Raw genomic sequence first — 12,320 nt, 5'->3', positions numbered from 1 at the left:
GCAATCGATCCACGTGGTTCATGTGAAATAAACATTCCAATTATTTATCTAAGCAAGAACACTTCCTCATCACAAGTGATTCAAGCGAAACAATACCCACCATTTTTGGACAACATAGTTGTCATTTAGACGGATGCATGATCCTAGAAGGAGGGAATTCCAATATTTACTCAGAAACATCCGTGAAGAATATTCATAACCAAGATGCATTTGATCAAGGAAATCCAGTGATTCTTACTCATGTTTAATTGAGGGTATTGCTGAATCTTATCGCCAAATTTAATCGAAATTATACTGCTGGTGTCATGCATGGTATGAAGCGTACATTTGGACTTCGTGCAGCGCTGGTCTATGCCCTGTGTGAGACAATGGTTCACGGAAAAATATATCACAGAACTGATTCACGTAACATCATCAAGTTACTTCATATCCACACCAGGGGGGCCGCACTATCCGACCTGCCCTACAATAGGAAGACAATTGGTTGTATAACAGTCATAGCAGTATTATTAATTTTCATTTTACATGTTTTTATGCCGACCCCTTGCATACCAACGTGATTTTTTGCATTGTGTTTCCCTCCATACAAAATATGTAATGCTCTCAATCACTCTTTGTGTGTGACTTTTGATTTTCTCATATTTATATTCACCAAACTTTCCTGCCTTGTTCCATTATCGAATATTTCTCAATTCTATTGCGATAGCTAAGCTTCATTGAAATCACAAAACAGAAAATTGTTGTTAATTCACAAAAGAGCATCATGCTGTCAGAAGTGGGATTCGAACCCACGCCTCCAGGGGAGACTGCGACCTGAACGCAGCGCCTTAGACCGCTCGGCCATCCTGACTGTGGCATGGTGTCACTAGAGGCTAATTTTAATCCATTCTCAGCAATCGATCCACGTGGTTCATGTGAAATAAACATTCCAATTATTTATCTAAGCAAGAACACTTCCTCATCACAAGTGATTCAAGCGAAACAATACCCACCATTTTTGGACAACCTAGTTGTCATTTAGACGGATGCATGATCCTAGAAGGAGGGAATTCCAATATTTACTCAGAAACATCCGTGAAGAATATTCATAACCAAGATGCATTTGATCAAGGAAATCCAGTGATTCTTACTCATGTTTAATTGAGGGTATTGCTGAATCGTATCGCCAAATTGAATAGAAATTATACTGCTGGTGTCATGCATGATATGAAGCGTACATTTGGACTTCGTGCAGCGCTGGTCTATGCCCTTTGTGAGACAATGGTTGACGGAAAAAGATATCACAGAACTGATTCACGTAACATCATCAAGTTATTCATATCCACACCAGGGGGGCCGCACTATCTGACCTGCCCTACAACAGGAAGACAATTTGTTGTATAACAGTCATAGCAGTATTATTAATTTTCATTTTACATGTTTTTATGCCGACCCCTTGCATACCAACGTGATTTTTTGCATTGTGTTTCCCTCCATGCAAAATATGTAATGCTCTCAATCACTCTTTGTGTGTGACTTTTGTTTTTCTCATATTTATAATCACCAAACTTTCCTGCCTTGTTCCATTATCGAATATTTCTCAATTCTATTGCGATAGCTAAGCTTCATTGAAATCACAAAACAGAAAATTGTTGTTAATTCACAAAAGAGCATCATGCTGTCAGAAGTGGGATTCGAACCCACGCCTCCAGGGGAGACTGCGACCTGAACGCAGCGCCTTAGACCGCTCGGCCATCCTGACTGTTGCATGGTGTCACTAGAGGCTAATTTTAATCCATTCTCAGCAATCGATCCACGTGGTTCATGTGAAATAAACATTCCAATTATTTTTCTAAGCAAGAACACTTCCTCATCACAAGTGATTCAAGCGAAACAATACCCACCATTTTTGGACAACCTAGTTGTCATTTAGACGGATGCATGATCCTAGAAGGAGGGAATTCCAATATTTACTCAGAAACATCCGGAAAGAATATTCATAACCAAGATGCATTTGGTCAAGGAAATCCAGTGATTCTTACTCATGTTTAATTGAGGATATTGCTGAATCTTATCGCCAAATTGAATGGAAATTATACTGCTGGTTTCATGCATGGTATGAAGCGTACATTTGGACGTCGTGCAGCGCTGGTCTATGCCCTTTGTGAGACAATGGTTCACGGAAAAAGATATCACAGAACTGATTCACGTAATATCATCAAGTTACTTCATATCCACACCAGGGGGGCCGCACTATCCGACTTGCCCTACAACAGGAAGACAATTGGCTGTATAACAGTCATAGCAGTATTATTAATTTTCATTTTACATGTTTTTATGCCGACCCCTTGCATACCAACGTGATTTTTTGCATTGTGTTTCCCTCCATACAAAATATGTAATGCTCTCAATCACTCTTTGTGTGTGACTTTTGTTTTTCTCATATTTATATTCACCAAACTTTCCTGCCTTGTTCCATTATCGAATATTTCTCAATTCTATTGCGATAGCTAAGCTTCATAGAAATCACAAAACAGAAAATTGTTGTTAATTCACAAAAGAGCATCATGCTGTCAGAAGTGGGATTCGAACCCACGCCGCCAGGGGAGACTGCGACCTGAACGCAGCGCCTTAGACCGCTCGGCCATCCTGACTGTGTCATGGTGTCACTAGAGGCTAGTTTTAATCCATTCTCAGCAATCGATCCACGTGGTTCATGTGAAATAAACATTCCAATTATTTATCTAAGCAAGAACACTTCCTCATCACAAGTGATTCAAGCGAAACAATATCCACCATTTTTGGACAACCTAGTTGTCATTTAGACGGATGCATGATCCCAGAAGGAGGGAATTCCAATATTTACTCAGAAACATCCGTGAAGAATATTCATAACCAAGATGCATTTGATCAAGGAAATCCAGTGATTCTTACTCATGTTTAATTGAGGGTATTGCTGAATCTTATCGCCAAATTTAATCGAAATTATACTGCTGGTGTCATGCATGGTATGAAGCGTACATTTGGACTTCGTGCAGCGCTGGTCTATGCCCTGTGTGAGACAATGGTTCACGGAAAAATATATCACAGAACTGATTCACGTAACATCATCAAGTTACTTCATATCCACACCAGGGGGGCCGCACTATCCGACCTGCCCTACAACAGGAAGACAATTGGTTGTATAACAGTCATAGCAGTATTATTAATTTTCATTTTACGTGTTTTTATGCCGACCCCTTGCATACCAACGTGATTTTTTGCATTGTGTTTCCCTCCATACAAAATATGTAATGCTCTCAATCACTGTTTGTGTGTGACTTTTGTTTTTCTCATATTTATATCCACAAAACTTTCCTGCCTTGTTCCATTATCGAATATTTCTCAATTCTATTGCGATAGCTAAGCTTCATAGAAATCACAAAACAGAAAATTGTTGTTTATTCACAAAAGAGCATCATGCTGTCAGAAGTGGGATTCGAACCCACGCCGCCAGGGGAGACTGCGACCTGAACGCAGCGCCTTAGACCGCTCGGCCATCCTGACTGTGTCATGGTGTCACTAGAGGCTAGTTTTAATCCATTCTCAGCAATCGATCCACGTGGTTCATGTGAAATAAACATTCCAATTATTTATCTAAGCAAGAACACTTCCTCATCACAAGTGATTCAAGCGAAACAATATCCACCATTTTTGGACAACCTAGTTGTCATTTAGACGGATGCATGATCCCAGAAGGAGGGAATTCCAATATTTACTCAGAAACATCCGTGAAGAATATTCATAACCAAGATGCATTTGATCAAGGAAATCCAGTGATTCTTACTCATGTTTAATTGAGGGTATTGCTGAATCTTATCGCCAAATTTAATCGAAATTATACTGCTGGTGTCATGCATGGTATGAAGCGTACATTTGGACTTCGTGCAGCGCTGGTCTATGCCCTGTGTGAGACAATGGTTCACGGAAAAATATATCACAGAACTGATTCACGTAACATCATCAAGTTACTTCATATCCACACCAGGGGGGCCGCACTATCCGACCTGCCCTACAACAGGAAGACAATTGGTTGTATAACAGTCATAGCAGTATTATTAATTTTCATTTTACGTGTTTTTATGCCGACCCCTTGCATACCAACGTGATTTTTTGCATTGTGTTTCCCTCCATACAAAATATGTAATGCTCTCAATCACTGTTTGTGTGTGACTTTTGTTTTTCTCATATTTATATCCACAAAACTTTCCTGCCTTGTTCCATTATCGAATATTTCTCAATTCTATTGCGATAGCTAAGTTTCATTGAAATCACAAAACAGAAAATTGTTGTTAATTCACAAAAGAGCATCATGCTGTCAGAAGTGGGATTCGAACCCACGCCTCCAGGGGAGACTGCGACCTGAACGCAGCGCCTTAGACCGCTCGGCCATCCTGACTGTGGCATGGTGTCACTAGAGGCAAATTTTAATCCATTCTCAGCAATCGATCCACGTGGTTCATGTGAAATAAACATTCCAATTATTTATCTAAGCAAGAACACTTCCTCATCACAAGTGATTCAAGCGAAACAATACCCACCATTTTTGGACAACCTAGTTGTCATTTAGACGGATGCATGATCCTAGAAGGAGGGAATTCCAATATTTACTCAGAAACATCCGTGAAGAATATTCATAACCAAGATGCATTTGATCAAGGAAATCCAGTGATTCTTACTCATGTTTAATTGAGGGTATTGCTGAATCGTATCGCCAAATTGAATAGAAATTATACTGCTGGTGTCATGCATGGTATGAAGCGTACTTTTGTACTTCGTGCAGCGCTGGTCTATGCCCTGTGTGAGACAATGGTTCACGGAAAAATATATCACAGAACTGATTCACGTAACATCATCAAGTTACTTCATATACACACCAGGGGGGCCGCACTATCCGACCTGCCCTACAACAGGAAGACAATTGGTTATATAACAGTCATAGCAGTATTATTAATTTTCATTTTACATGTTTTTATGCCGACCCCTTGCATACCAACGTGATTTTTTGCATTGTGTTTCCCTCCATACAAAATATGTAATGCTCTCAGTCAATCTTTGTGTGCGACTTTTGTTTTTCTCATATTTATATCCACCAAACGTTCCAGCCTTGTTCCATTATCGAATATTTCTCAATTCTATTGCGATAGCTAAGTTTCATTGAAATCACAAAACAGAAAATTGTTGTTAATTCACAAAAGAGCATCATGCTGTCAGAAGTGGGATTCGAACCCACGCCTCCAGGGGAGACTGCGACCTGAACGCAGCGCCTTAGACCGCTCGGCCATCCTGACTGTGACATGGTGTCACTAGAGGCTAATTTTAATCCATTCTCAGCAATCGATCCACGTGGTTCATGTGAAATAAACATTCCAATTATTTATCTAAGCAAGAACACTTCCTCATCACAAGTGATTCAAGCGAAACAATACCCACCATTTTTGGACAACCTAGTTGTCATTTAGACGGATGCATGATCCTAGAAGGAGGGAATTCCAATATTTACTCAGAAACATCCGTGAAGAATATTCATAACCAAGATGCATTTGATCAAGGAAATCCAGTGATTCTTACTCATGTTTAATTGAGGGTATTGCTGAATCTTATCGCCAAATTGAATCGGAATTATACTGCTGGTGTCATGCATGGTATGAAGCGTACATTTGGACTTCGTGCAGCGCTGGTCTATGCCCTGTGTGAGACAATGGTTCACGGAAAAATATATCACAGAACTGATTCACGTAACATCATCAAGTTACTTCATATCCACACCAGGGGGGCCGCACTATCCGACCTGCCCTACAACAGGAAGACAATTGGTTGTATAACAGTCATAGCAGTATTATTAATTTTCATTTTACATGTTTTTATGCCGACCCCTTGCATACCAACGTGATTTTTTGCATTGTGTTTCCCACCATACAAAATATGTAATGCTCTCAGTCACTCTTTGTGTGCGACTTTTGTTTTTCTCATATTTATATCCACCAAACTTTCCTGCCTTGTTCCATTATCGAATATTTCTCAAGTCTATTGCGATAGCTAAGTTTCATTGAAACCACAAAACAGAAAATTGTTGTTAATTCACAAAAGAGCATCATGCTGTCAGAAGTGGGATTCGAACCCACGCCTCCAGGGGAGACTGCGACCTGAACGCAGCGCCTTAGACCGCTCGGCCATCCTGACTGTGGCATGGTGTCACTAGAGGCTAATTTTAATCCATTCTCAGCAATCGATCCACGTGGTTCATGTGAAATAAACATTCCAATTATTTATCTAAGCAAGAACACTTCTAGATTTGAAGCTTTCGTGACTGCAATGATTCATATTCTCAGGTTTTTTCGGTAAAGTCACGTAGGTAAAACATTAAAAGTAATGAAAGTAAAATAAAACAAAAAGAAACGTCGTGAATTTTATTTTTATTTTTGTTTTATTTTACTTTCATTACTTTTAATGTTTTACCTACGTGACTTTACCGAAAAAACCTGAGAACAAGAACACTTCCTCATCACAAGTGATTCAAGCGAAACAATACCCACCATGTTTGGACAACCTAGTTGTCATTTAGACGGATGCATGATCCTAGATGGAGGGAATTCCAATATTTACGCAGAAACATCCGTGAAGAATATTCATAACCAAGATGCATTTGATCAAGGAAATCCAGTGATTCTTACTCATGTTTAATTGAGGGTATTGCTGAATCTTATCGCCAAATTTAATCGAAATTATACTGCTGGTGTCATGCATGGTATGAAGCGTACATTTGGACTTCGTTAAGCGCTGGTCTATGCCCTTTTTGAGACAATGGTTCACGGAAAAATATATCACAGAACTGATTCACGTAACATCATCAAGTTATTCATATCCACACCAGGGGGGCCGCACTATCTGACCTGCCCGACAACAGGAAGACAATTGGTTGTATAACAGTCATAGCAGTATTATTACTTTTCATTTTACATGTTTTTATGCCGACCCCTTGCATACCAACGTGATTTTTTGCATTGTGTTTCCCTCCATACAAAATATGTAATGCTCTCAATCACTCTTTGTGTGTGACTTTTGTTTTTATCATATTTATATTCACCAAACTTTCCTGCCTTGTTCTATTATCGAATATTTCTCAATTCAATTACGATAGCTAAGCTTCATTGAAATCACAAAACAGAAAATTGTTGTTAATTCACAAAAGAGCATCATGCTGTCAGAAGTGGGATTCGAACCCACGCCTCCAGTGGAGACTGCGACCTGAACGCAGCGCCTTAGACCGCTCGGCCATCCTGACTGTAGCATGGTGTCACTAGAGGCTAATTTTAATCCATTCTCAGCAATCGATCCACGTGGTTCATGTGAAATAAACATTCCAATTATTTATCTAAGCAAGAACACTTCCTCATCACAAGTGATTCAAGCGAAACAATACCCACCATTTTTGGACAACCTAGTTGTCATTTAGACGGATGCATGATCCTAGAAGGAGGGAATTCCAATATTTACTCAGAAACATCCGTGAAGAATATTCATAACCAAGATGCATTTGATCAAGGAAATCCAGTGATTCTTACTCATGTTTAATTGAGGGTATTGCTGAATCGTATCGCCAAATTGAATGGAAATTATACTGCTGGTGTCATGCATGATATGAAGCGTACATTTCGACTTCGTGCAGCGCTGGTCTATGCCGTTTGTGAGACAATGGTTGACGGAAAAAGATATCACAGAACTGATTCACGTAACATCATCAAGTTATTCATATCCACACCAGGGGGCCGCACTATCTGACCTGCCCTACAACAGGAAGACAATTGGTTGTATAACAGTCATAGCAGTATTATTACTTTTCATTTTACATGTTTTTATGCCGACCCCTTGCATACCAACGTGATTTTTTGCATTGTCTTTCCCTCCATACAAAATATGTAAAGCTCTCAATCACTCTTTGTGTGTGACTTTTGTTTTTCTCATATTTATATCCACCAAAATTTCCTGCCTTGTTCCATTATCGAATATTTCTCAATTCTGTTGCGATAGCTAAGTTTCATTGCAGCTGCTTAAGTTGGCGCAGGACCTAGGGGTCCCCATCAACACAGCTGACGAGATTGATATTTCTTCTTTGAGAGTCGCCACGAGTATTCAAGCGCACGAGGCCCTACAACGGAAACAAGGAGTTGGTTGCAGCTCCGGGTTCGGTGGTCACCGAACCCCAAGTCGTCAGCCCACGAGAGGAGGCGTTCGTCGCGGGACGACCAGGGGACTGGAGGCCGGGGGCTCGGTCGCCTCTGCGATCAGGCCGAAAGTCGGAGCAGCCGAGATCTACTCCGACCCTCGTCACGTGCTATAACTGCGGCCTCCGGGGCCACGTGGCGTCCGGGTGCCGCGCTCCGCGTCAGCGCGCCATGGGGGCTCGGCTGGACGACGACCGAGAGCCCAAGTCATCTCTACAATCCCCGGCAAGTCGCGGCACCTCACACGCTCGGTCTGTATGCTCGACACACATGGGACGCCGCGTCGCGGCGGAGAAGGGCCGGTTAAGGTTCGGGGATTCGGTTCGGCCAGGGGGGTTCGGTCGGGACCAGGGAGATATTGAATGGGCGGAATTGGGGCATAGAATTGTGGCTGCTTCGGCGGGTTCGTCCGTTGTTACGGGATCTATTGATGGGGTCGAGATTAGGGTGTTAGTGGACACGGGGGCATCGGCAACTATTATATCGGACCTCATTTATAATATTCTTCCAGTCCAATGTCGTCCGCTGCTCCCGGTGGATGTGCCATTTTACGCCGCTAACGGGGGATCGTTGGGCATTATCGGTCAGATTAGGGCGTCCATTTGCATTGGAGATATCAAATTGTCGGGACCCGTTTTCGTTTCGTCTTCTTTGGCGGTTCCTTGTCTTTTGGGCACTGATTTTTTGGCTAAAATGCCCATTAAAATTCTTATCGATCAACGATGCATTGAACTGCCATCGGGTCGCCGGATTGCATTTTTAACGAGCCCTACTGACATTCGGACGGCGTGCGCTACAATACAAGCGGTGGCGACACAGACCGTGCATGTGCCCCCGGGTTCACAGATGTTAATTCCCCTGGGTGAGGGAGGCTTCGGAACAAAGTATGCTTTGGGTCCTTCTAACAAGGCTGTCGGGGGTCTTGATTTATCGGTGGCTCACACCTTGGTGCGGGCTGACAGGGATCCGTTTGTAGTGGTTTTGAACGCTGGGTCGCGGCCAGCTGTCATTCAACAGGGCACCGTGCTGGTTTACGCGGCGCGGGTCCCTGTGGATGATGGGTTGGTTGCGCAGGTGGGCTCGAGCCCCACGCAGAACGTTGAGCTAAGGGAGGACCTTGAGTGGATCCATTCGCTATGCGCCGCCTCGGACGATTTGTCGGCGGTGCAGTTGGGTGCGCTGCGCGAGTTGCTCATAGAATTTTCTGATGTGTTCAGTAAACATAAGTATGACATTGGGTGCACGGATTTGTTGCACCACCACATTGAAACGGGCGATGCGGCGCCGGTCAGGCTAAATCCCTTCCGACTGAGTCCTGCGGAGAAGGAACATGTTCAGTCGGCTGTTAACGAAATGCTAGAAGCCGACATTATTTCGCCCTCCTCCAGCCCGTGGGGAGCGCCTATTGTGCTGGTTAAAAAGCAAGACGGGTCCCTGCGATTCTGCGTTGATTTCCGTCGCCTGAATAAGATCTCTGTGGCTGACGCGTATCCGCTTCCCAGGATGGATGAGTCCCTCGATGCATTGTCTGGTGCGCGATATTTTTCGACTCTTGATTTGTTATCGGGGTTTTGGCAGTTGCCACTCGACGAAGAGTCGAAACCTAAGACAGCATTTCGGACTCCAGGGGGGCTGTTCCAGTTTAACCGGTTACCCATGGGACTTCACTCCTCTCCAGCGACGTTTCAGCGACTTATGGAGTTGGTTTTGTCGGGCTTGCAGTGGGATACATGCTTGATTTATATGGACGATGTCATTGTTTTCAGTAAAACATTTGAAGAACACCTCCAGCGATTGAGAGGGGTGTTCTTGCGAATGCGATCGGCTAAGCTAAAATTTAAACCGGCCAAATGTCACCTCCTTCGTAAGTCGGTTAGATACTTGGGTCACATTGTCGATTCTTCGGGGATCTCCACCGATCCCGCGAAGACGGATTGTGTCGGCTCTTGGCCGACACCTACGTCCGTTTCCGACGTGCGTAGTTTCATCGGGTTTGCTTCTTATTACCGGCGGTTCGTTGAGCACTTCGCCACTATTGCAAAACCCTTGCACGCTCTAACGGCGAAGGGAGTGAAGTTCAAATGGGGACCGGAGGAGGAAGCCGCGTTTCGCTCCCTCCGGGACGCCTTGGTGGGTGCCCCACCCTTTTGTTATCCCGATTTTACGAGTCCCTTTTTGCTGGACACGGATGCTAGCAACACGGGCATTGGGGGGGTGCTATCCCAAGTCGTCGGGGGTGTCGAAAGAGTTGTCGCCTACGGTAGTAGGGTGTTGTCTCCGGCGGAGCAGCGCTACTGCGTCACCCGTCGCGAGCTGCTTGCCATTGTCTTTTTTGTGCAACAGTTCAGACCATATCTCTATGGTCGTCACTTTACGGTCCGAACGGACCACGCGGCGCTACAGTATTCATTGAGGGTCGCCCAACCCTCGGGCCAGTTGTCGCGGTGGTTGGAAGTCCTCCAGGACTATCAGTTTACGACTACGTACCGTAAGGGGTTGCGACACACAAATGCCGATTGCCTGTCGCGGTTGTTGCCTTGTAATGAATGCGCGTGTTTGTCGGGATCGGCGCGCTGTAAACCGACGCTTGAGGGGGAGATGAAGGCACTGGTTGCGACAGCGGGCGCACCGATCGTGGATGATTCCACTGCCTCTCAGGGTCGGGACTCGCTGCTCTCGTTGTCGCTCAGCGAATGGGGCCGTCTCCAGATGGCGGACAGCTCGCTGCAAGCATTGCGCCGCAAGGTGGGGGGTCCCGAGGGGGACCAGGAGCGCACCGGCTCCTATGTACTTAAGCAGGGCATGTTATTAAGATGGGACAGTTTGTCCCGGCGGAACGCACTCGTGGTGCCTTCCGCTGTAAGGGGGAGGGTTGTTTTGGCGGCCCACGAACGCCTCTTGCATTTGGGAGTTAACAAGACGCTTGCCCTGCTTCAGCGTGACTATTACTGGCCGGGAATGGGAAGTGATGTGGTAAATATTCTGAAGGGTTGCGTTGAGTGCGCCAGACGTAAACCACCGCCCGTGGCAGCTAATCCACCACTGCAATCTATTCAGGTCTCGCGCACTAACGAGCTCGTTGCACTCGATATTTTGGGGCCCTTTCCAGTCACGCCGAGAGGGAATAAATACTTGTTAGTGGGGGTCGAATACTTTACTCGATGGCCTATGGCGTGGCCTCTCGCTAACCAGTCGGCAGCGGCTGTGACGGACGCCTTCGTCCAGGGCTATGTCCTGGACAAGGGGGCTCCCGAACGCCTGCTCACCGACCAAGGTAAAAAAAATTCGAGTAAATTGTTGCAAGAGGTGTGCGATCTGTTGGGTACCAAGAAGGTGCGTACCTCCCCGTACCACCCGCAGACAGACGGGATGGTGGAGAGACTTCATAAAACTTTGACTTCCATGCTGTGCCAGCAGGTGTGTGAGGCACATGTAGATTGGGACCTGCAGGTCCCGGGGGTCCTTGCCGCGTATAGAATGGCCCCCCATGCAGCTACGGGGTTTTCCCCATTCTATTTGATGTACGGTCGGGAAGCTGACCCGCCAATGGAAACGCAACTTGGCCTGTCCGCTCCACGAAATAATTCTAAATTGGCAGAACATATTAAGTTTAATATTCACAAGCTGACAGAGGCGAGGGAGGCCGCACGGCTTAATTCGCGGGCTCGCCAAATTGCTAATGAACGGTTGCGGGCACGGAAGGTGTCCATGCACGAATGGAAACCAGGTGACAGGGCCTGGCTGCATTGCCCTCAGGCACCCTTGGCTACGTCGCCTAAATTGTTGAGACCGTGGAGGGGACCCGTGGAGGTCGTGCGCGTTGCACGGCCCCAGTGCGTTCAGATAAAGTGGGGAAAGCGCCGTTGGTACGTTCACCCCTCCCGACTGAAACTGTTCTCGCCTCCATATGGCCTCCCCTTGTGTCGTGAGGGCCGAGCGTGTGACGTGACCGGCGACCCACAGGGGGAAATGTCTCTGCCTGATCCACACGTATTTTCGCCTGATCTGCTCCCAGGTGTCTCGGAACTGACAGCTGCCGACCACCGGCGGCCGGATCTCCGCGGCGGGGCCGGCCCT

At 45.3% G+C, this 12,320-nt stretch overlaps 8 non-coding genes across 8 annotated transcripts; all 8 read right to left on the bottom strand.

The window, feature by feature from the left end:
• Window positions 1-767: 767 nt before the first annotated feature.
• On the bottom strand, window positions 768-850 carry TRNAL-CAG (transfer RNA leucine (anticodon CAG)). Its single transcript has one exon. It is a non-coding gene; the product is annotated as a tRNA-Leu (tRNA).
• An 808-nt stretch (window positions 851-1,658) lies between these two features.
• On the bottom strand, window positions 1,659-1,741 carry TRNAL-CAG (transfer RNA leucine (anticodon CAG)). Its single transcript has one exon. It is a non-coding gene; the product is annotated as a tRNA-Leu (tRNA).
• Window positions 1,742-2,550: 809 nt separating this feature from the next.
• On the bottom strand, window positions 2,551-2,633 carry TRNAL-CAG (transfer RNA leucine (anticodon CAG)). Its single transcript has one exon. It is a non-coding gene; the product is annotated as a tRNA-Leu (tRNA).
• Window positions 2,634-3,442: 809 nt separating this feature from the next.
• Window positions 3,443-3,525, bottom strand: TRNAL-CAG (transfer RNA leucine (anticodon CAG)). The gene has a single exon. It is a non-coding gene; the product is annotated as a tRNA-Leu (tRNA).
• An 809-nt stretch (window positions 3,526-4,334) lies between these two features.
• On the bottom strand, window positions 4,335-4,417 carry TRNAL-CAG (transfer RNA leucine (anticodon CAG)). The gene has a single exon. It is a non-coding gene; the product is annotated as a tRNA-Leu (tRNA).
• Window positions 4,418-5,226: 809 nt separating this feature from the next.
• On the bottom strand, window positions 5,227-5,309 carry TRNAL-CAG (transfer RNA leucine (anticodon CAG)). Its single transcript has one exon. It is a non-coding gene; the product is annotated as a tRNA-Leu (tRNA).
• Window positions 5,310-6,118: 809 nt separating this feature from the next.
• TRNAL-CAG (transfer RNA leucine (anticodon CAG)) lies at window positions 6,119-6,201 on the bottom strand. The gene has a single exon. It is a non-coding gene; the product is annotated as a tRNA-Leu (tRNA).
• A 1,019-nt stretch (window positions 6,202-7,220) lies between these two features.
• Window positions 7,221-7,303, bottom strand: TRNAL-CAG (transfer RNA leucine (anticodon CAG)). Its single transcript has one exon. It is a non-coding gene; the product is annotated as a tRNA-Leu (tRNA).
• Window positions 7,304-12,320: the final 5,017 nt, after the last annotated feature.

The sequence above is a fragment of the Lampetra planeri genome, chromosome 24 (assembly GCF_965212315.1).
Source record: "Lampetra planeri chromosome 24, kcLamPlan1.2.h2, whole genome shotgun sequence".
NCBI lineage: Eukaryota > Metazoa > Chordata > Hyperoartia > Petromyzontiformes > Petromyzontidae > Lampetra > Lampetra planeri.
The sequence above is the reverse complement of the archived record's forward strand: the minus strand, read 5'-3'. Positions and strand labels throughout refer to the sequence as shown.